The 23,479-nt window shown below is 40.7% G+C and overlaps 1 long non-coding RNA gene across 2 annotated transcripts in view; it reads right to left on the bottom strand.

The window, feature by feature from the left end:
* Nucleotides 1-371: 371 nt before the first annotated feature.
* Nucleotides 372-23,479, bottom strand: part of LOC122462596 — a 299,344-nt gene continuing 276,236 nt past the window's right edge. For both annotated transcript variants that reach the window (XR_006285273.1, XR_006285274.1), the window contains 3 exons: nucleotides 2,802-2,911; nucleotides 1,032-1,220; nucleotides 372-883 (listed from right to left, as the gene is read on the bottom strand). This is a non-coding gene — a long non-coding RNA (uncharacterized LOC122462596). The remainder of the gene's footprint in view (nucleotides 884-1,031; nucleotides 1,221-2,801; nucleotides 2,912-23,479) is intronic.

Genomic DNA, 23,479 nt, shown 5'->3' with positions numbered 1-23,479 from the left:
AGCCTTTGTCTCATACTGAGCTGAGTAATTAGAGAGCAGGGCCATGGGGCCTGATGCTTTCTGCCAACCCATCGTTTAGTGTCATGCTGACAAAAGGTGTACTTTTTAAAAACAGGAATTAAACATGGAGATTAGCCTAGTGTGATGTAGTATAGAATAATTGCTGTTACAGGAGAACTGCCAGCACAGACTACCAATAAGTACCTTGTTTTTCAGAGCTTCCTTGTAATAAAAGGGTCCTCTTCACAGTTCTATTACCCTCTAAAAATACACATCTCTCATTGCTACCACATCTAAGTACTAGCCTAAAACCCGTAGACGCGGCAGTTAGCTTGTAAGTAAAACATTTTAATACTTAAGAATCTGGATAGATGTGTATCAGGCACCCATTACTGTAATATCTGAATTCCTCCCAAGAAAGAACTAAGCCAAAATGGGGTCTGACAAGAGGACAATATTTTTTTCCTTTCTCCCTAGGAAATTGATTGTTTTTTCAGAGAGAGAGACAGAGACAGACAGCGCACCTTTCTATTTTTTCTTGCTTAAGGAAAGGTTAGCCTAATGAAGAGACATATAAGCTTTTAAGAAAGTAAAGATGATAACTTTTATATCCTAAATACTAATGGTTTATAATTGTATAAGTCATCAATGGACAATGTTATGAACAACAACACACTCATGTTATTTATCATCCAGGGAGATTGTAATTTTACAAATCATACAAGACACGACAGATCTAATTTCTATTACTGGGAGACCAGCTTAACTTTCTGCTATTTCACGTTGATAGGAGACTAGATTGTGGCTGTCTCTTCTTTTCGGTGGCACTTTTGGTCACCTGAAGAAAGTCTCTCTTCTTGCTATAGTGCATTGTTTTCTGTTTCTATCAGAAATGCAGCAGACATTAAAGTCCAACATTTTAAAAGATGCCCCAACAACTAACCCCTCTCCCACTGCAAACCAGCACAAGTTTCCATAAAGCGATGCATATGACTGATATTAGAATAGGTGGGAATTCATGAGATACCTACCCAGCTTGCAGTCAAAACAGTAGCGTCTGAGTGTCAATAAAGAGCTCCATAGTGTAATTTATCTGCATGACAGTAGGGCTTAGCAGACCTAGTCAGGATGGCTACTGGGTGCTGAACAGCCAGAGCACAACAGGAAGAGGTGCAAAGGGATGATGATTTAGGGCCCAATCCAGCATACACAAAGTAGAGCTGTCAGATATAGAAAAAGCAACAAACTAAACTGTTAAAGCGTATTACTGTACCTAGCTGCCGTGTTCTGTGAAGCTCCATCTGATTTATGCAAATTATTCAACCAGCTAATCTGCATACATATAATTTTCATATAATCATAAACTTCCACTTTAAAAAAGTGTGGATTTATTGCTGGTGAAAGGTGTTGATTGGACAGCCCTGGTATATGAAGCCCTTTGTTTATCTACCGGGCAGCAGGAGGATAAGCTTCTCACAAACAATGACATGCCAGCCTACCTCAACCCACATCATGAGTGGACTTCCTTTAGGAGTGACAAAAATAACACTGTCTTTGGCCTAGAATCCCTTTCTGTGTTCCATGGAGTTTTCCCTTTCCTTCTGTGTCCTCTCATGTGAGATTTTATCTAGGCTGCTTGCAGGCATGACTGGGCAGCCAAATGCATGAATGTTGCATGAGATACATGAAAGTTGGCAAGCCTGACATTGTCTGAACACACTGGGCCAAACTGTGCCCTTAATTACCCCCTACACAACTCCACAAAGTCAGAGCAAATGCATGTATGGAAGAACAGAATCTGGCAACAGTCTTTGCCTTTGTGCTGAGATATAGGGGAACTGGAGGATAGGATATGGATGATGGTATTTCTTACTCATTTAGGGTCCACTCTTCCTCCTGCTGAAGTTAATGAGAATTTTGCCATTGACTTCAGTAGGAGCCAGTGCAGGTCCCTAGTCAATGAAGCTGAATTATGGCAATTTGAATGTTTCTGAACCATTGAAAATCTAGAGTCTGATCCTTTTAGTAGAAAGGAGTCTATTCTAATCAATACCTGATAAGGAAATGACTGTGCTGAAAATAAATTTCCTCTGGCCTGCATTATACAAATTCTTAATGTACAATGAAATCCTCTTAGTGTTGTCAGTGAATAGATGTATCCTGTGTATAGCACCAAATGGTCCAATTTTAACACATCCTAAAAGGTATAGATTTTTAATCAGCTTGTATTTAAGGGCCAAATTCTTTAGTCTTTACGTGCAAATGGGAGCTCCACCTAGAAGTATTTCAGTTTTGCAATTTGATGGCACTATGTTTTGCCATCAAATTGACTTCATTACTAACATCAGTCCAACTGTACAGACCTCAGCAGGAAAGAAAAAGAATGACTAATATATGCTAGGAACCTCTATGTTCCTTGTGCACAGAGAACTCCCACTGAAATTAATGGGAGTTCTGGGAGTCTGAAAACTGAAGACTAGGGTTTTTACAAACCAGCAAGTAATACAGGCTTTCATGGGCCAAAAAGTCATCCCTAGGGTACCTTTACCGACTACAATGGAGTTAAACCTGGGATGGATTTGGCCCCATGCGTCTAGTGATGTGGAGCTTGCTATGAGGTCATAATCTTATCTCTTACATACAATATGGAAGTTCACTGAACACAAACAAATAATGATGGCTATGTTGAGGGAAGTAGAGGTTTCAGCAGCAACTGGGGGAAAACAAGGAAATCAGATTTTGACCTAAAGAACACGCTGGTTTTTAACAATACATATATCGGGAACCATGTAACTAATTACCTTAAACTCTTGGTGGTGTGCTTTTAGAGTATTCATGCTGTCAGCTGATCTTCTCGACTTACCATAATAATTAATGTACAAAGCAGTGCTCTGAGGGACTGGCTCCAAAGCTGCAGAGGGGAAGAAGAAAGAATGCATTTGAAGAGGATTCCTCTCTCCCCTACACCCACCCCCAAATAAATAAAGATGTATATTGAAGCAGTATCAAATGACTAAAACTGAATTTAATAACCACATTTTGACAGAGCTTTTGTTTTTTGTTGAATTATGCAGTATTATCTGGAAAAGTAGCATCTATAGTTTACTAATGCAAGAGTTGGCGTGGGGGGAGGCGGGGTTGAAAATATGCTTTTCATCCATAGAATTTAATGGATTTGCACCGAGTTGTTAGTTCAAAGAGACTCAGAGCCCCCATTCCCAAAAACTACAGCATGGAACAAAAAAGATATATACACCTTTCACTCATTTCTCTCTATTAGTCTGAAGTACTGTTCATATAAGGGGGCTTTCAGTCATTTCCGCCTGAGCAACCGAGGTACAAATAATTCAGTGTGTCCCCACTAGTCATGCTAAATTGGCTTAAGTTTTGGCCCTTGTCCACATTGGCATTGCTCTGTTCCAGTGACTTCTAGGTACATACCTCACAGTTCTCTAGGGACCTATCCCATTACTCTGATAACTTCTTGGATTTACTCACCAGGACCTCTCACACATTGTCTTCCCCTGCCTCATGCTATGTCTGAGTTCTTCACCCAGTGAACCACAGCTTGTTTGCCAGCTTCAGCTCCTGATCTGACTAACCATTTAGGGTTCATTGGACAAAAAAACCTACAACTGGTGACTTAACTATTTTGGCTGTGAGTGTTAGAGTGGGGAAAAGTAATGACATTAGTGGAAGCTTGACACAGGAGATTCAAGGAATTTCCTTGAATCCAATGAAGTGAGCTGTAGCTCACGAAAGCTTATGCTCAAATAAATTTGTTAGTCTCTAAGGTGCCACAAGTACTCCTTTTCTTTTTGCGGATACAGACTAACACGGCTGCTACTCTGAAACCGTACACACACAGTTACACTATTTCTGGCACCCCCTGACTGCAGGGAAGGTGCCCACCTTCTCCTCCTATGGGTCAGATGAACTGGATTGACAGAGGGAACAAATATCACTCAGCCCTACAAAATTCTCTAATGTAGATAACGTCTTGGATTTGATAGACCGCTAATCAGAGTTAACAACAGCTCAAGTTGTTAGTGCCTTTCTTCACACCCTTCCTGTTACCCAGGGTTTGACTTCTCTCTCTTAGCCGTTTCTGACCCTGCAATGAGGATCTCAGCTGAGCCATCAGGCTCCTGCAAGTTTGGCAGTCTCTGCTCTCAAACCTCCCTGCTTGCATAGAACTCCATTAACTTCAGTGGGGCTCTGCATGAGCATAAAGGCTACAGTACATTTATTCTGAAATTTTTCTGGTGATGAGCAGGACAGGTTGCCATAAAGAACAGCCAGTTTCTGGTAAAGTGAGCTAATGGCTTCCATAAAACAATGAGACAAAAGGTAATTACACTGTTGCATGTATTACCGCTAACATGTTGCCTCTTATCCTGATAACACTGTAGATAAGTAGCTGATGTCAGTACACTAGAATTTTATTCCTTACACATCTTTATGCCTCTCTATAAAAGGTAGAAAGAAGTTCCATGATGAATAAATACTCTAGAAAGTTTATAAAAGATGCAACAGCTCAAGAGGCAAAAGGACACAGGAGCTTCATCTGGCCAAGAGATCAAGTACCACCAACAAATGCTCTGTGATCGAAAACCTGATTAAATTTTTTTCAAAGAAATCATTATTGGTGAGAAACTAATTGAAAGGCCACCCTCCTGCCTGAGCTTTGCCAGAAAGAGAAGACTTCAAAGGCTTAAGGGGTGAGCTAATGTTTTCACACTTAAAACTGAAAAGAGGCAATCCTCATGTTTGTGTTTGTTCAGTACACACTTCTCAAATGTTGCCCCCTCATGCTCTAAATCTGCTAGGGTTGAAGATCTAAACCTTGAATATATAATGTACTTTATTTGGGGTGCACGGTGCTATTCATCCATGCTGTGTGTGTCTCTATTTATGCACTTTCATTCTTTATACTTCACACTGATATATAGAAAACAATATGGTTAGCCACTTAAAATTCTCTGGGTTATTAAAATGTGAGTAGAGTTTTTTCTCTCTCCTGGATTTCATCTGGAACCACTATCTAATTAATAACCAGAACCCAGCAGGAATCTGAATAATAATAAAAACACACACACACACACACACACACACACACACACACACACACAAAACCTTTTGTTGTTCCTTGAATAAATCTGCGTAATTTAAACCATAATCATGGGGATTTCATCAAAAGTAACTGGCTTCTTCCAAATCCCACTTCACTGACACAAACAACTCTGTAGTTCAATTTATAAGGCAAGATCTCTCTACACTTTCATATTAAAAAAAATCTAATGATGATGGCAAGAAAGTATTTTAAACTATCTGGATGATTAAAACATAATCCAGTCTCCTATATCTTATACTAGTGCATATACTGTACTGTACAGGATCAGTTCATACAAATCCTTCCTTCTCTCAAAGACACATTGTCTTATCAGTAGGGAGCTCAGCAAAGGTGCAGTTGGAGTATAATGCAAGTCCATTTCTCACAAGCTTAGAGCTTAAGCACTTTGTTATTGGTTATTAGGGCTGGACTCCTAGAGATAAACCTACAACTACTGTATACCAGTGAAGGGCAAATAAGCAAAATCCCTGACAGAAGTCTGTTGTAAAATGATGAATAAGCCTCCTAAATTGCCATAAGGCGCTAGTCACAATGGAATTGTATTTGTCAGACATGCATTGTAACCCTAAGGTTATCATAGTGGGCCAGCAGATACAGGAAAAGTGCTTAACACTATCACCCCCTAATCATATCTCCTACAGGCTAAAAACTCTGCAGGGAGCATTACCACTTAAAGAGGTGGTGGTGTTTCTATGGACTGAATGTAGACAGCATTTGGTGAAGAGAAAAAAAAAAGCCTATAGAAAAGACTGATTTTACACACACACACACACACCCCTCACAAGTGTGTTCTGAATTGAGATATATATAAAAAAAAACCTTGGCAATCATATCCCCAAGGCTGGGGTTCTAAATTATAAAATAGTGTAGATTACTACTTTATTAGTTTTTTAAAAAGCTTATGAAAAATTATCTTTTGCCTGTGGGAAGACATTTTATCTGAAATTATAGCAACTCCAACAGTTCTAAGAGATCAAATTTAGAAACTAAGCAGCAGTACGAAATAGAGCATGTTATAGTCTACCCTTGCAAATTAAATTCTCACATTTTCCTGCCTATAAAATAAGACATTTCATTGTATCTTCCTCAAGCCTTCCTCTTGACTAACACTGATGTACAGCATGAGACCTGGCAAAGTTGTGTTATAAATGGTATATATTATTAGAACTGGTCAAAACATTTTCTATGACACTTTTTTCTGTTGAAAAATGCCATTTTGTGGAAATATCCCCAGGTCCAAATTCCTGCCGTGCCTGATTCATAGCACAGCCTTGTGCAGTGGAGGCTGGTGACCGTGTTGACATATTGCAAAGTCTCACAACTTCCAATATACATCCAACTCCTTGCAGTCCTGGCTAGGGGTCTCTGCTCTGTCCTGCCAGGACTGCAGCCTCCTCAGTGCACCTTGCGCCTGCAGGGATCTATGTCACTGGCCTTGCTCCCGTGCAGGGAGCCCTTTGCAGCTCTGCTGTCATGGCCCTGGTCCCTCACTCACCACCCAGGAGTTTGGAAACTGTCCCCAGGCAGGAACTGTTCACCAGTGAGAAGGCCTCCCATGAAGCTGAGAGCTTGTCCTCCTCCTTGCAGTCCTGGCTGGCAGTCTCTGCTCCACTGGGTCAAGATGACTATAGACCCCCTTGCATCTTGTGCCCTGGTGTTTTGGGACCCTCGGCACTGCAGGAAGCCCCCTCCAGTCCTGCTGTGTCAGTCCTGGGAGGACGCCTTCTGCAGCCTTGCTACCAGAACTGGCCTTAACTGAATCAATCTTGTCATGGCCTTATGGTTTGCCTGAGGCCACGGCAGGATTGCATGGTTACCACAGCAACACCCTCATAAAGTGACTCCTGAGCATGGTAAGTTGCCAAAGTAACAAGGAAGTTTCCTGAGGCATTATTACCTATCCCATGATTGGAGCCTCACCTGCAGCACTACGGTTTCTAGCATTGAGTTTCACTGTGGAGACGGAGAGAGAGAGATTAACGTGACACATTTAAATCAAATCACTCTTGTGGGTTTCTCTTACGTATTTAATATGTACATGTTAATCTGTCCTTAAAAATCTGTGTCTATGCCCAAAATGTAGCTTTGGGGAATTAGTTTCTGAATTCTTTGGTTAGGCTGCACCTCACTTGCCCAGGCTGATAAACTGCCACTGGACTTGAGCCTGGGTCTCCCAAACGTAAGTGCCCTAACCACCAGGCTAGAGAATCACTCACTCTCTTTCTGGCCCAATTAATATTTATTTATACCAAGCAGAACAGCTCCAAAAAGAGAGATTGAGATATACTGCATGCTCTCACTCTTCCCCTCTTTGCACAAACATTTGAAAAACCCTATTTTTGTTCTGCATTGGTATGAGCGTCCAAACCATGGAACATCCAGTGAACTGCTGCCCTCTAAGATCTTTCTCTGGGTGGACAGTCTTGATTCATTTCATATCACTGGGAGCTATACAACCTTTAATGTTGCTTTTCAAGTTGCCATATGAAAGAAAGAAAGAAAGAAAAAAAGAAAGAAAGAAAGAAGAACTGAAATGAAAACAGTTTGAAAATGCAACATTTTTGTGAAATGCAATTGTCATTTTCCAGCCAGCCCTACATATTATGTGCCTATTAGATAATAGAAAGGTCTGTTATTCATAATAACCTTGTAATAAAAGATTTCATTTTTTCTTAGTTTTATTTAAAACTCGGTTTTATAGGCATAATTATAGATACACATACAAAGTGTTCAAAGATTTTTGACAATGGAGCAGCTAACCATAGACCTACAAGTCCTTCTTTAGGAATCTGAATAAGGGGCCTCATTTTCAAAGGCTGAGCACCCAGCATCTCTCATTGATTTCAAGGACTTAACAGCATAAGATCTGGCACCCATTTTTTAAAATCTTGGCCATAGGTTTCATGCAGGAAAGAACAAAAGCACCTAGTGAATTATACTTAAGAATATTCACAGATAAATGGGACAATATTGTTACACTGATAGGTTCACAAGTAATTGGTGTAGGGGCATGAGTATTTAGAGCACAGTTATTATATTAAAATAATAATTTTTAAATAATAATAATGTTAAAATCTTTATATCATATTCACCATGTGTTCTTTATAACAATGTATAAAGTGTTTTGGGATCCTTTGTTATGAGGCAAGAGATAATTTGAACTTTCTGTTAAAGCATCAGCAAATTTCCAGATATGCAGCAAGACACAGTAAGCCACGTGTGGGGGCATATTTAGGACCCCAGTATTCAGAGAGCCCTCCTTAAATTCTCCCCACGTTTCAGTGATTTCAAAAGGTAATGCTTTGTGTTAGCAACCAATATCAGCTCCAAGCTAGCGGGAGGCATTCCATCTCTTCTATTCCAGTTTTATAAAAAACAGAAACTTTGACTAACCAAATACATGTGCCTGGGACTTTCTTCTATTAAGAGGAGACATGGGAGAAAACACAGCTTTATATTTACCTCTTCTCCTTTTCAGGATAAGGTAAGAACCCCATTTTTAATAATCATGAGACTAAATGAAAGCACCATTAAAATATTGGCGTGCTCCTATCGACACAGAGATCAAAAACCTATTTGGGTGCTAACATAAGCAGAAGGAAGTGATTTCCCACACTTGGGTAGTCAGAACCTCCCCCCATGAAGCCATAAAGAATGGGAGAGTGGTCATAGCACCCTTAAGAGTCATGATGACCTGTGTCCTATTTTCAAAGCTGTGCCTATAATATCTGAATCCTCCTGAGTACTGTACTTCTCACTGCCTCCACATACCCTATATCTAACTGAAGCATCCACAGCTGCAAGAAGCATACCACTATCTCCCTGAACTAACTGACTGGCAATTTCTGTCACATCCTCAATCCTTTTGCTCTGACTCAGTGCTCATAGCTCTATTGGTTTGGTAGAAGTGGCTGTCGTTATCAGTGCGTCTCTATTCTTATTTTGCTGCAGAGATTCTCCCATGGTTCCCCTGACTAGTATAATTCCATCATCTGAAACACTTTCAGTGGCATCTAGTGTATAAAATCTGGGGGACACTTGCTATTTCTCTGTCTCCTAATGGGCAATTCAATTTCTTTTGCCACCTGTCTTTTAAGACAGCAGGAATCTGCTTTTGTTGGAGCCCTCCTGTAATGCCTTTTAGGAAAGTGAAACAGTTTGTTCTTTAGGCTTTTCAAGCCAACAACTCACTTTCTTTGCTTGTCTGATTTATGGTGAGAAAGCACTTATTGCAGTTTACACCATTCCTGTTCTCACTCTTAGTTTCGCTGGGAAAGTCATTGTATAAGGTGACAGCATCAGCCTGTCCTGTTATAAAGATAGATGGATATATTGCTATAGCTATCAATGTATGCACACACATATAGATATAAAATTGTACAAAAGGACATAAGTGGCAGTAATGAGATGGAATTAAGAAAGTTAGACCATATATAAGGAAAAAAAATCTTCTTGTGTAAAATGGCAGAAGCTCCATTGCTTAACGGGTCCATACAAACCAACAGACAATCTTAATAGAGAATAACTTTTCATTGGCAGAAAGAAGGACAAGCTAACCTATTAGGTCTTTCCCCTAGCTAACTGCTAGGATTATGAGAGTTAAAACATGGCCTAATTTTAGTTACACACACACACACACAGAGCTCATCAAAATATAAAACAATATGATTGCATTACAATCTGAACTACATTTTCCCCCAGGCAAGAGCCAGTAAGCCTCCCTCACAAGCTGATGTTCCCTTCATATTTATAAATGGCCATTTACCCAGGACCAATTCAAGAAATGAGGCCCTCGTTCAATTGTAGACCAATCTAGCAAAAGCCCCCATGTTGGTCAATCTTACAAAGGAGCTCCTGTAGAACATCAGACGGTGTTGGGGCTAGGGTTCGTTTCAATAGGGACTAGGGGTTGGTGTGGAATAGGTAGTGAGAGTATGTGTTTGTGTTTAAGGAGTTAGGAAATCAAACTTTTCTGTAAAAAGAAAAGGAGGACTTGTGGCACCTTAGAGACTAACAAATTTATTTGAGCATCACCTTATTTGAGTGTCACCTTAAGTGATCACTCTCGTTACAGTGTGTATGGTAACACCCATTGTTTCATGTTCTCTATGTATATAAATCTCCCCACTGTATTTTCCACTACACGCATCCGATGAAGTGAGCTGTAGCTCATGAAAGCTTATGCTCAAATAAATTTGCTAGTCTCTAAGGTGCCACAAGTCCTCCTTTTCTTTTTGTGAATACAGACTAACACGGCTGCTACTCTGAAAACGTTCCTGTGTAACAGGAGGACGGGGAGAGTCCATGATGTGTCCCTGTAAGGGTTAAGACAGAGGGAGTTACACATTCTGACTCCCTGAGATGCTCTGGTTATCACCACAGAGATCTTTGGGTGCTCTCAGTTGTGATACTGAAGCATGAGCAGTAATTATCACACTAGCTCTGGAGAGCAGTGTGTTCTGGGGATCACAGAGCTAAAAGTTTGTAAATGTCTGTTCAGCCCTGATTTTAACAAATCCTTCTCCCAAATACTATGATCAACAACAGTTCTTGTACTGGTATTTGAATCACATGCACCATACTGTAAGAAGCCACATATATTTCCTATAATTGTCTTTGAAATATGAAGCACTATTTAATGTGAGCCATTAGTGTTCCAGTATGTACAGAGTATTGCTCCACTCTTGCTACTTAAATGCATTCCCTCAACCTATCATAGGCATCTCTCTCCAGCTATGGTGCAGTCTAAATGGTCATTTAATGATCCCATGGCATGTTTCACAAAATCTCAGTGTCAGCCATATTTCGGATCAAATCCCAACAGTCCTTCTTACTGGTGCCAGGCCAAAAATAACTTCTGTAGGGTTACTGACAGAATAATTGCTCAGTCCCACCCCAGAGGTGGCTGCATTTCAGTGGTGGATGAACCTTTCTCAAAATGTCCAGCAATGCCAGTTAATCTATAGCATGATGATGGCTGGCCACCTTGGTGGAAGAATCATTATTCCATATTAAGAGGAAGTGGAGGAAGAGGTATAACAAAAACAAGAGGAAACTAGCTGGCTGAGAATGTAGGGTGAGCATTGCTCATGTACATGACGAGACCACTGCAAAGAAAAGTAGTGGTATCTCCCTTTATTTACTGTTGTGGTAAGAAAGCTGAGTATGGAAAAGTGACACACACACATTCTCAACAGATCTGCCTCCCTGGACTAATCCTCATGTGCAATCCTTATTGAAGTCAATGGATGTTCTCTGCATATTGAGCCTGCAGGAGTAGACCTGCTGTGGGTATTCAGAGTTCACAGGCAATTACATTTTTTGGAGGTTGGGGGAGGAAGCACTTATACTACATAAGCATCAGCATCCATCCCACCCACCTACCCCAGCACCTCATCTAGTCACCAGACCAATATGGTTCAAATCTCTCCCTAGCACACCCTGAACACACATTCCCAGTAGAACAATTTCACCCTCAAACATCCATCAACGTTCACTTAAGCAGATGGGCTGTACAGTGTGCCTGGAAAACAAACAGATTTAGGTGCCTTGGCACGACTGTGTCTGGTGCGGTTGGGGACAGAGAGAGGAGACAGAATTCCAAAGGAAAGGGGTCCTACATGCACAGTGCTTTGCCAGCAGCCTTATATTGAGGGGGGTCTTTGCCAAGTGCTCCCACTGATCTCACCTGTGGAAGCTTGTCATATGCTCAAAATTGCTGTACTGGGTAGGCAGGTCTGAGGACTTTAAGGTGTTGGTTATGTGACCTATAAACACCGGTTGGTACAGATCCTGTCAGTGCAGATCCTGGATCACAGGTCAAATGTGCTCATGGCACACGGCTTTTCGAGAGGGCCTTATACACTCCTGTTAGCTCCGCAGAGTCGCCAGACCAAGGGAGAATGAGCTAGTCAGCTGTGCAGAGGGAAAAGTCTTGAGCCACAGTTAGGAGGTTCAGTCATGTGGCCTTGGCAATCGATCAGCATGTGTGCTCTGTTATTCTGATAGGGGTCACGGGGTGAATGCCTAGCCTATGCCCCAGAAGTCCTTAGGTAGGCACCTAAAGAGGCCTGATTTTCAAGTGCCAGGATTTTAATCTTATTATACAGATACCTTAGGTACGTCTAAGGCACCTGTTACCATAGAAACTGAGCACCTCAGAGTCATTTTAGAAAGACGTTTATTCTCAGAACATTGCTGTGAGGTAGGGAAATTGTATTATCCCCATTTTTATAGCTGGGACACCAGGGCACGGAGAGGCTAAGTAACTTGCCTGAAGTCACATGTGAGAGTGTGAAGCCGTGTCGGGAGGAGGAAATTGAACCCAGGTCTCTCATGAGTCACAGGCTAGCACCCTAACCATTGGGCCAACCTTCCTCTCTTACTCACGCCTCCTGATTGCCGGGAAGGCTATCAGTTACACAGGGTTTTTGCTGCATGTGGGAATATTCCATTCAGCCACATTACTCACCATGGCTATTTCCATAGTTTTCTTTCCCTCTGCACAGCACAGTGGGGGTAGAGAAGCAGAGCAACTAAAAATTTCACCTCTGCCTTGCCCTTTAAGAAGAGGTATGCCAAAGGGTGGGGGTTATTGTTTTTAGAAAGCTTTGCCTCATCAAATATTCAAAAGGAAAAACAAGATTGATGTTGGTCAGTTGCTCACAGTTCATGTTATTCCACTGCTTGCCAAAAAAAATTGCTAGGACAATTTTCCAAGTGCTTTTTCTAAAAATAAAGAGCAAAAAGGCAAAAAAGTCTAAAACTCTAAGTTGGAAATTATTACTATGTATTTACCATGCTGAAAAATAACTTTTCAAAATTCTAAAAACCACAATCAAACTCTTGGTGCACTTTTAGAAAGGGGAAAAAATAACACGCTTAAGTTCCAAATGTAGGATAGAAGTAAAGATCTGAACTGTCACTGACAAGCCTACTCAGTAACAAAAAGGTTTCAAGTGTGTTTCTGTCACCAAGTAATTGTTTTGAGAGTGAAATCTGCTAATATAATGACGGTAAAGTGAATATTTGAACCTTTCAATGTGTCTGACTGCATTGGGGGGAATCCTCGCACTAACAGAAAAGACAGCAGGAAAAACAATACTGAGGAAAACCTTGTTAGGAGAAGAGATCAGGAAAAAAAAGAGAAATGACTGGTGTGAAGACTCGACTTCAAAATATACTGAAATGACCTCACTCGCCCTATAAATTTGGGTGATTATTAAAATAGGCATGTTCTGGAGAATCCCAGCCTGCTTTCTCCTTATTGGCTCTGGTTTGCAAAGCAAAGTGAACCTCTCAACTAAATCTATTTACACACCAGCAATGAGCAGTTTTCTGTACTGATGTCCTTTCAGCTACTGAAAATAAATCTGCCTTTCCGGGTGAGGTATGTTAGCAACCGTTACAGTGATAACTCCAAAAATAAAAAAAATGTATATTAAAAGCAAAATTCTCTTCCCAATTACATACACATGCCAGTGACTTACTGAAGTCACTCTGGAATTGCATGAGCATAAATGACATCAGAATCTCGCTCCAGATCTTCTAAATTAATGTTCTCACTGCTGACAAAATACGGAATGTTAACAGTCCAAAATTTAGAATGAAGTATCTTGAATTGTGTGTGAAGGACTTCATTTCAGCAGCTTGCAAAAGTACTGCAGGGCATACATATTAAGACACAGCTCCCCACCCAGGGAAAAGACAATGAAATTATTCTACCAAGGCTCAAGACAAAAGTAGACCCGTTTTTCTTGTATTTGTCTACAAGGTTTCTCTCTTTTCTCAAAAGAACACTAGAATGGCTATGGTGACAACTTTGAAATTGTTGGATCTACTGAAAAGTGGGGGGAAAAACAACTTAATGGAGTCCTTCAGTAGAATTACAGATAGAGAAATGTGAATGTCTGAATCTACAGGGATCAATTCATATTGGCATCTCATAGCTTGGTCTGTCTTTTAAGGTAAATTATGTGCTCCTGTTTTACAGTTACGCATGGCCTAATTTAGGGTCCACTTAAATTGACAGGATTCTTTGGATTGACTTCAGTGGATTTTGTATCAGGCCCATAAATGAATTCTATTACTCACTATCTTTCTGGCCAAAGAGAATGTGCTAATGACGTTTAAATGAAACAGAAGTTTGAATTTACCATCAGTTGAAAAAGTACTTCGGTGGGTTGTGTTCATATGATTCAGTCCTCATGAGTGACCTTTGCATAATATAAGGTAATAAAGATGAAGCATCATCTGTTCATAAACATCTGAAAAATATGAACAGATGCAGATCTTGAGAAGAACTTCCCAGGAATCTTATTGATAGGGATAAACAAACCATGGGGTGTATTTTGCGAAGGAGTTTATAAGGTTTTCGGATCAGCTGCTGAACACAATCTCATACTCTGTAGCTCATATAGATACTAGTAAAACCGAATAGAATGGACCTAGGGTCTCAGATGTTTGCTCATTGTCCAGGAAAGGGACACTTATAGCATGTGTGTCCAGTAGTAAATCTGTTGTCTCACAATTTTTTATCCAAACATGATAGTTCATATAGTCATATTTCTCAGTCTGTAGTTCTACAGAAGGGCTCCAAAAAGGGTGCTTTGCCCATCCTATGGGCAATCAATGGGTCTTCCTATGTTGGCAAGTAAGGTAATCAGGAATAACTGGAAACACCTCTCAGGTATAATTTTCATCTTGGTTGACTACAGAGGGAGAAAGGCAGTGGTTATAAGGAGGCGTGTAGGGTGGTGAACAGTTGCCCCTCTGCTTTAAGCAGAGGGGAGCTTCTGTACACTCTGGTTAGAATTAGTGCCTGTGTATGTTCCCACTGTCTGCAGTGGTGAGAGCTCCTCCTGCTGGTTCAATCTGCTTTCACCACTGACGAAGACAACATTGTTCCTGCAATTTTGCAGTGTAGCTTTGATGAACCTCCTACCAGCTTCGGGCCTGATCATACTCCATCATCTGCACACACAAATCCTCCTTGCACAGAAATTACCTTTCCCTTGCAGAAAAGTGTATGTGTGTGTCGGGGGGGGGGAAGGAATGTCGAGGGGTTCACATCCATGGAACTGTCCCCCGTCCCAGGAAGTGATCTGCATGGGCTGAGAATAGGCCTGTATTGAGTGCAGGTAGAACTAAGGGGGAAAACTCTTTCCCTCAACTGCCCTGCACAGATTTATTGGGAAAAGTAATGGACTATATTACCTGTTTTGTGAAGCCCCTGTCTCCTTTTAGATGAGGTTCCTAAAGTACTGTTACCAGGACTAGCGTAGGAACAATGGGGGTGGGGAGGGATTACCACAAGGGGATTCTTTCTTGGTTTTCATCACCCTTCTATATAGATTCTTAGACCATGCTTATCACTCTATCTGAGCACCCTTAGACCCCCTCCTGGTTTTACTGTGTATAAGGATGAGATCCAGCCCACTGACTGGTATAAGGGAGATCAAGACTTGGTCATAGGCTTCCACAGCTGATGCATCCCTTGACTAACATATTGATTAAAAAAGATGCAAGAAGAACCGCTCTTAGTCCACAGTTTCCACTCTGTTGGCAAGCTATCCATTGCCCTATGTCCACCATTGTCTGGATTACTTTCCAAGCCTTTCATGCAGTTCTAATTTACTATGTGCATGTCTTTAAAAAGAAAAATTATGATGATGATGGCTAAAGAAAGCTGAAATTCCTGGGGGAGCACCACGTGCTCTCATCAGGAAACTGACCACCTTAGTTAAAAGTTAAATGTTTGACATGAACTCGAGTCATAGAAAAATATGATTCAGTCTTTCAGCGATTAGTGTTTATGAAAGCTTGAAAGAGCTGAAAGCCCAGTATGATTTATATCCTGGGAATTGGTATGCAACTTTAAACATGTTCTTTTTTCAAGTTCGTCTTGTCATTCGTAGATAAATATAGATTAGGACAAACCAAAATAAATGGGTGGGTAATAAAATCCACAAAACTAACCATAATGGAAGAGTTTGTCCCTCTAGTCAACAGCAAAAACAGCATCCTACTGGGTTTAAATAGCTAGTTGGGGTAAAATAAGTATTATTGGATAGGAACGTTTAGCCAGTATGATACAAACAAGTCAAAAAATAGCCAGAGTACAACCACATAAAATAAAACGTTGACCAGATTTAAATATAATTGGTCACCCACCCATGTTTTTGGATTCCTGTATTATTATAGCTTAGGAGGCTTTGTAATATACCTTTGGAGAAAGTCAAGCTATTTCCCTGGGTTTCTAACCTTTGCACTTCAGTAAGATGATCCTCTGAGAACGTTGCTGTATGTGACTAAAAAAAAAGAGCCGCTTTATTCATAGAGGTGCACCAGCAACCACCACTTCCCAGAAGAACCTTACACGACAGTTCATCATCACCCGTGTCTCCAGCTTTGTTTGCTCATGTATTTTGAAGGAAATATGAGGGCGAGGCTAACTTTTATATGTTGAACCATAATGAGCAATTCTATTTTCAGTATCTAAAACAGAACTCATTTATTTATTTATGTATTGTCACTGGGGAAGATTGGCAATACAACATCCCATTATATTTCCAATTTAATATGACTAAATCTAAGTATTACAGTTTTTATACCTTGAGCTGCTGAATACATTTCCTCCTCAGTACAATGTGTGTATTTAACAATGTTACATTTTTATATGGGAAATGTCCCTCCAGAATCCCCCCCGCACCAATTTTCTACTCTTTAGTCCCTTTCATCCACAATAACCTCTCCACACACATTGTGACCCTCTCTCTGACCAAGGCAAGCTAGACTTGGATTCCTCCTGATCCCAACCACATTGCCCTTAGCAAAGTGCAAACCAAAACCAAAAGCTCTCGTCTCCAGGAGTGGGCAGATTCAGTCCACGGTATTCCAGAGAGCTTGGAACAAGATAAGGACTTGAACTTGGTTCCACAAGGTGGCACTGAAGTACTCTGCCATTCAGTGTCTACCAGGCTGGCTCCACTGGGTATGTTCCAAGAACTAGGAATTACCATACATAACCCATTCTCACAGATTGTGGAATTCTCTACTGCAAGCCTTGCAAAGCAACTGCGTAGTTAAAGAGACATCCTATGAAACTTTACAAAGAACTGGAATCCTTAATCATTGGGACAGTACATAAATTATAAGCTAGAGACAGAGAATGTGTGTATGTCTCTTTCTCTCACATATGCACACACTTGTTTAGTTCAAAATTGCTCTTTAAAAAATTATAATTGCACATTTGAAGAAAGGAAGAAAATAATGTAATTTTGTTAATTTTCTCCTGTCCCTAACCTCTGCCTATTAGTTTGTCTCTCCCTAGATTGGTAGATCTTCAGGTAGTGATAATCTTTTCTTTAATGTTTAGAAGGAGCCTAGCAAATCACAAGCATTGCCATAACATGTATTAAATAATAGCATCCCAGTTTAACATTGTGGATTTGAAAGCTCCACTCAAACCCTGACTTTTTATTTGCTTTTCATTCATCCATCTCCTAAACTCCACCAATTCAGTGCTTACATTTAGAAAATGCTTGAAAAGTCTCCACTTCAAGTTACTTCCAAAGAGACCAGACACATAGCTATTTGTCTTTGGAGGTAGCAGAGAAACGGATGAATGGTTGCTGCAACTAATTTGACCAGCTGTCGATGTTACAGCTCTTTGGTTGGGATATTTGCTCACAAAATATTTTTACTGATAAGAAGGGATTTCAGAAAGGAAGGAACGTTGATTATGGGATATTCTAATTACTCAGCTGTTCAATGCAATAGCAGTTCAGTTAAACCCTGGGGGCGGGTGGGAGAATACACTCCAGAGTAAAGAACTGCTATCTCGTTAATTTTGTTGAACAACCAGTCACAGACAATCCTTAATGCAGTCCTAGGAAATGAGCCAAATGTGATAAATGAGGTTGATCTTGGGGAGCATCTTAGAAGCATCGATTAGTGATACGCAAACTGCATAAGATTAGATGATTTGCTTTGGTTTGGAAAACTCTTTTTCCAGCTTCACCAGGAAGTTTGGGTACTTATACAAAACTTTTGACTTTTTCCTTTGGTGCCCATTCTCTACATCCCGTTCTTTCCAAACCAAGCTTGTCCTGCTCTTTCTCTAGGCCCATTCTTTACTTTTCCTGATCTGCATAACTCCTCCTCTCTGAATCTAAATGGCTCCCTTCCATCCCCAAACTACCTCTTCCCAGTTCTAAAGAAGCCCTTTAGTTTTGTGATGCTAACTTGAAGAAGGGTGTCAAGATTTGTATTCTTTCTGCTGTACTCTTACAGGCTGCTCTATAGTCAGTCATCATATAGCATGTGCCATATCTGGATCCCAATTGCTAAAGAATGTATCACCCTCCCCTTGCACTTATTAGAAGGATGCTCCAGTCTCCAGCTGTCTGAAGACAAGAGACAGGTTAGCTTGGTCAGGGGAGTATTGTAGGGCCAGGAATGGAGAATATCTATTTTGAACTAAAAATGGTTTCAGGTACAGTTCAACTGGAGATATGGGTGACAGTCTGTTCTTTAACCTACTTCAGCCATTTGTAGTAGTTGAACCCCTTGATGGCTAGATTTGAAATTCTCAAGACAGTTTATAGTTGAAGAAGCAACACAATCTTTGACGTTAAGAAAGCACACTTGAAAGGAACATGAGTTTCCTCAGAAAAGTTGCTTGAAATTCTATAAAGTGCAGGGTCTCACCATTAAACATAAAAGTCAAGGTGATGCTAAGTCAATTTACAATGAGTCTTCAGTTTGTAGTTTTTTTAAATAATGAGCTTGTAAATCATTAATAATCAGATGAAAACATCTGAAGCATTTACATGAAATATTTACATTTATAACAATGAGCTTGACATGCATTATCACCAGAGGAGAGAAAATGGTACTCAAGTAGAGTGTAAACTTATTGCTGCTGAATTTATGAACCCCTTTTTGAACTCATTAGAACTGCATTTGTTTTATAAGTTTTGGTGTTCACTGAACTGTATGGAGAATCAACAGAAGAAATGCGAGAGACATTTCAGAGCTGGAGAAACTACAAATGAAATGAATCCATGTTGCAACCAGAGCTCTAAAAGGGGAATGCAGGACAGTGTACATACTATGCAGAGTACTAAAGAAATATATATATATATAGTTTTTATACAGTATAAACAACTTAGTAAGGAAACAATGTAGCATAATCCTACAATTATGGGTATAAAATAAAGCAAGGATTATTAGTGCAGTAAAGTTTTGAGGTAATTGCAGAGAATATTTAAGTCAGAAAATAAATGGCTAGATTTTTGTGAACTGGATTGATACCAGTAACTCATTCACCTAGGCCATGCAGGAGGTAGAATCAAACTGATGACATAGAAAAGGCAATTCCACATACTAAACCATTCCAATCCCTGAAATTCCAAACTATTCTTCACCCTTCTCTCGGGCCATTGTTCTTTTATCTTTTTGACCGCAGGTAACAGATATTTGAATAGTGTGGCCCGGATTCTGACATCTCTCTCATGCTGAGTACAATCATACTCCAGTCTTATTGGCAATCTCAGCAGAGTCCAAGGTATGAATGAGACAAGGAGATTGAACTAATCTCTTGCTTCTAGATGACGTCCTTCCTCTCTAATAAGTAGAACTAAAATAAGTGAAAATTATGAAGACATTGACAGTCTGTTTACAAGGAAGCAAACAAAGTGATAGATATTTGGTTACTACCTATTTTAGCAAGTGTATATTCAGCAGTTGTACGTGCATGAGAGTTACTATTAAGGAAGAAATCCTTCTTACTGAAGCTAGTTGAATAATAAAACATATCACGTTTAACGTTAGCATTTTTCAACAATAGTTAATGAACACTTCTTTGGTGTTTCAGCAGCTTGGAATCTGTTAGAACAAAGTATTTGAGAAATAACAGTACATGAGTCAAACAATTTATTCAGTGAACAACTTTGGGGAAGTATTCAAACTCTTCTGTTCCTTTCTTTAGAAACTCCAACTAGTCCCACTGATGTTAATGCGGCTACTTATGTGAATAAGGATCCAGGTTTGGCTCCGAAGTCACAATTCTGCAGTCACTTAAGAATATGTGGAACTTGGTTTAATGGAAAGTTATGCATGTGATCAAATATTTGCAGAATTGTGGGGCTTTATTTATTGGAATAAGGAGAAAGAATTTCATTTGACTTCAGTGTTGGAAAGACTTATTTATTTGCAAAAAGAAAAGGAGTACTTGTGGCACCTTAGAGACTAACCAGTTTATTTGAGCATGAGCTTTCGTGAGCTACAGCTCACTTCATCGGATGCATAGCATATCGTGGAAACATGCATCCGATGAAGTGAGCTGTAGCTCACGAAAGCTCATGCTCAAATAAACTGGTTAGTCTCTAAGGTACCACAAGTACTCCTTTTCTTTTTACGAATACAGACTAACACGGCTGTTACTCTGAAACCTGTTATTTATTTGCAAGTCCCACTGTGGTGGCATATATACATACATACTGACAGAACAATCTCTTGCTAAGCCAGACACCATTATCACAAACATTTCTTTCTTAGGCAAATGGCATGTGAACTGTCTGGCTGGGATAACTGAATGACGTCACATCCAATGACTAAAGATCAGCTGGGAGTATTGAAAGAGCATGGAGGAGTATACGGGAGAGCAGAGAGGGTATATTTTGAGGCTGTAAGAGCGATTTATATGAGTCAGTCTGAGATTACTTCAAGTCCCTGCACACTCTTGCCTCTGGTGTGTAAAGAATGCAGGACTGAGCTCCTAAACTGGTGGATTACTCTTCCTTGGGTGAATCAGGTTAAGGTGAACTCAATCTACATACTTGGTCACTTTAGTAGGACATTTAAATCTTGCATTGGGATGCCCAAGTTAGACATGCAAATAGCTCTTTTATTCACCTAAAATGCCGGATTTAGTATCCAAACATGGAATCTGGATGTTTTATTAAGATTCCCTGTGACGGGGTTGGGACTCACCACCGCAATGCCTCCTGCTGTTCAGTTCGGGAATTAGCTCAGTTCATGCGGAGCACCCTCTGCCGGTGGTGTCCCATCTGTCTCTCACCCTCGATTGGCGTTTCGACCCGCGTTGCTCCCAGCTCGCGGCGTCCTCTTCAGGATACTGCCCTCCGGCAGTGCCCCCAAGTCCACACTCGCCCCCTTCCGGGTTGGCCACAACTCCTCAAGTCTAGCCCCTCTGTTCAAGGGCCTGTTGCAGTCTGTCATGGCCACCCTTCCACGGCCAGGTGCTGTACAAGGAGGAAGGGGGGGACCCAGACCTGCCTACTACTCTGGGTCCCAACCCAGGGACCTCTAGTGGCAGCCTCCCTGCCCTCCTTCTCTCCCCTTGTCTAACTGTCCCTGAGCCACTTCCCCTCTGGCCCTTTGCACCCTCTAGGCCCTTTCTATCAGGGCCTGCAGTCTCGCAGGTATTGGGCCGGAGCCCTTCTATGCTCATAGATTCATAGATATTAAGGTCAGAAGGGACCATTATGATCATCTAGTCTGACCTCCTGCACAATGCAGGCCACAGAATCTCACCCACCCACTCCTGCAATAAACCTCTCACCTATGTCTGAGCTATTGAAGTCCTCAAAACGTGGTTTAAAGACTTCAAGGTGCAGAGAATCCTCCAGCAAGTGACCCGTGCCCCATGCTACAGAGGAAGGTGAAAAACCCCCAGGGACTCTTCCAATCGGCCCTGGAGGAAAGTTCCTTCCCGACCCCAAATATGGTGATCAGCTGAACCCTGAGCATGTGGGCAAGATTCACCAGCCAGATACCCAGGAAAGAATTCTCTGTAGTAACTCAGATCCCACCCCATCTAACATCCCATCACAGGCCATTGGGCCTATTTACCATGAATAGTTAAAGATCAATTAATTGCCAAAATCATGTTATCCCATCATACCATCTTCTCCATAAACTTATCAAGTTTAACCTTGAAGCCAGATAGGTCTTTTGCCCCCACTGCTTCCCTTGGAAGGCTATTCCAGAACTTCACTCCTCTGATGGTTAGAAACCTTCATCTAATTTCAAGTCTAAACTTCCTGATGGCCAGTTTATATCCATTTGTTCTTGTGTCAACATTGGTACTGAGCTTAAATAATTCCTCTCCGTCTCCGGTATTTATCCCTCTGATATATTTATAGAGAGCAATCATATCTCCCCTCAGCCTTCTTTTGGTTAGGCTAAACAAGCCAAGCTCCTTGAGTCTCCTTTCATAAGACAGGTTTTCCATTCCTCGGATCATCCCAGTAGCCCTTCTCTGTACCTGTTCCAGTTGAATTCATCCTTCTTAAACATGGGAGACCAGAACTGCACACAGTATTCCAGATGAGGTCTCACCAGTGCCTTGTATAACAGTACTAACACCTCCCCTGAGCCTGCCCAGCACTGCTCTGTCCGAGATGCCTGTCTCCTGCTCAGGAGACAGACCTTCCCCTATGAAGGTCTGGGACAGACGGCCTGCTCCCTTCCTGGGCAGCCTTTATATAGGACCTAGCCGAGCCCTGATTGGCTGGCTGTAATACTGGCCCTGACTGGCTCCCAGTAAGCCTTTTCCTGATTGGCCTCCCTTCTGCGCAGCCGCTCTGGTCTACTCTAGCCCTATCTCTCATGGAGTGGGGCAGCCACCCCACTACATTCCCATACAGAATAATCTGGCTTGCAACATGCACACTGACACATTGATATTGTCCAGAGGAGCTCTTTTGTAAATATTAATATGCAAATGATGCAATCATATTCCCGTGGATTAAACACAAAGAACAAATACAAGTATTTGCATACATATGTAATTTTAAAAAGGAATTTATTTAGAGCATATTCAAAAATACCAATACTTTTTCAAGGGATATGTTGAAAAAAACGTTTGGCGTTTCCCTGGAAAATTTCAGTTTTTCATCAAAACAAACCAAAACCATTTCTTTTTGGCTTTCAAAAACCCAACCCTACTTTTTATTGCTGTATTTGTGTGGGGGTTTGTTCTTCAATAAAAAACAAAAAATTTGTCAAAAATGACCAAATTTTCTTTTGGTTGAAAAGTCATCTTTACCAACATATTTTAACAAGCCACAGACTTGATTTACTTATAGGCCTTATCTTATTCTCATTGAATTCAATGAGGAACTTTGCCATGGACGACAAAGGCAAATATTCTCCCTGTTACCTTATATTTATTAGGGCAGGTCCAAATGTCTTTACTCATTGACTTTAATGGGATCTAGCAAGAATGAAAATTGAGTAAGGATTTCTAATTCTGTTAATTTGTTTGTTCCTTAATTAGAACCAAGTTATCATATCTATAGATGAATTTGCTGTCAA

Source organism: Chelonia mydas, chromosome 12, assembly GCF_015237465.2.
Source record: "Chelonia mydas isolate rCheMyd1 chromosome 12, rCheMyd1.pri.v2, whole genome shotgun sequence".
Classification (NCBI taxonomy): domain Eukaryota; kingdom Metazoa; phylum Chordata; order Testudines; family Cheloniidae; genus Chelonia; species Chelonia mydas.
This window is presented reverse-complemented; position numbering and strand designations above follow the sequence as displayed.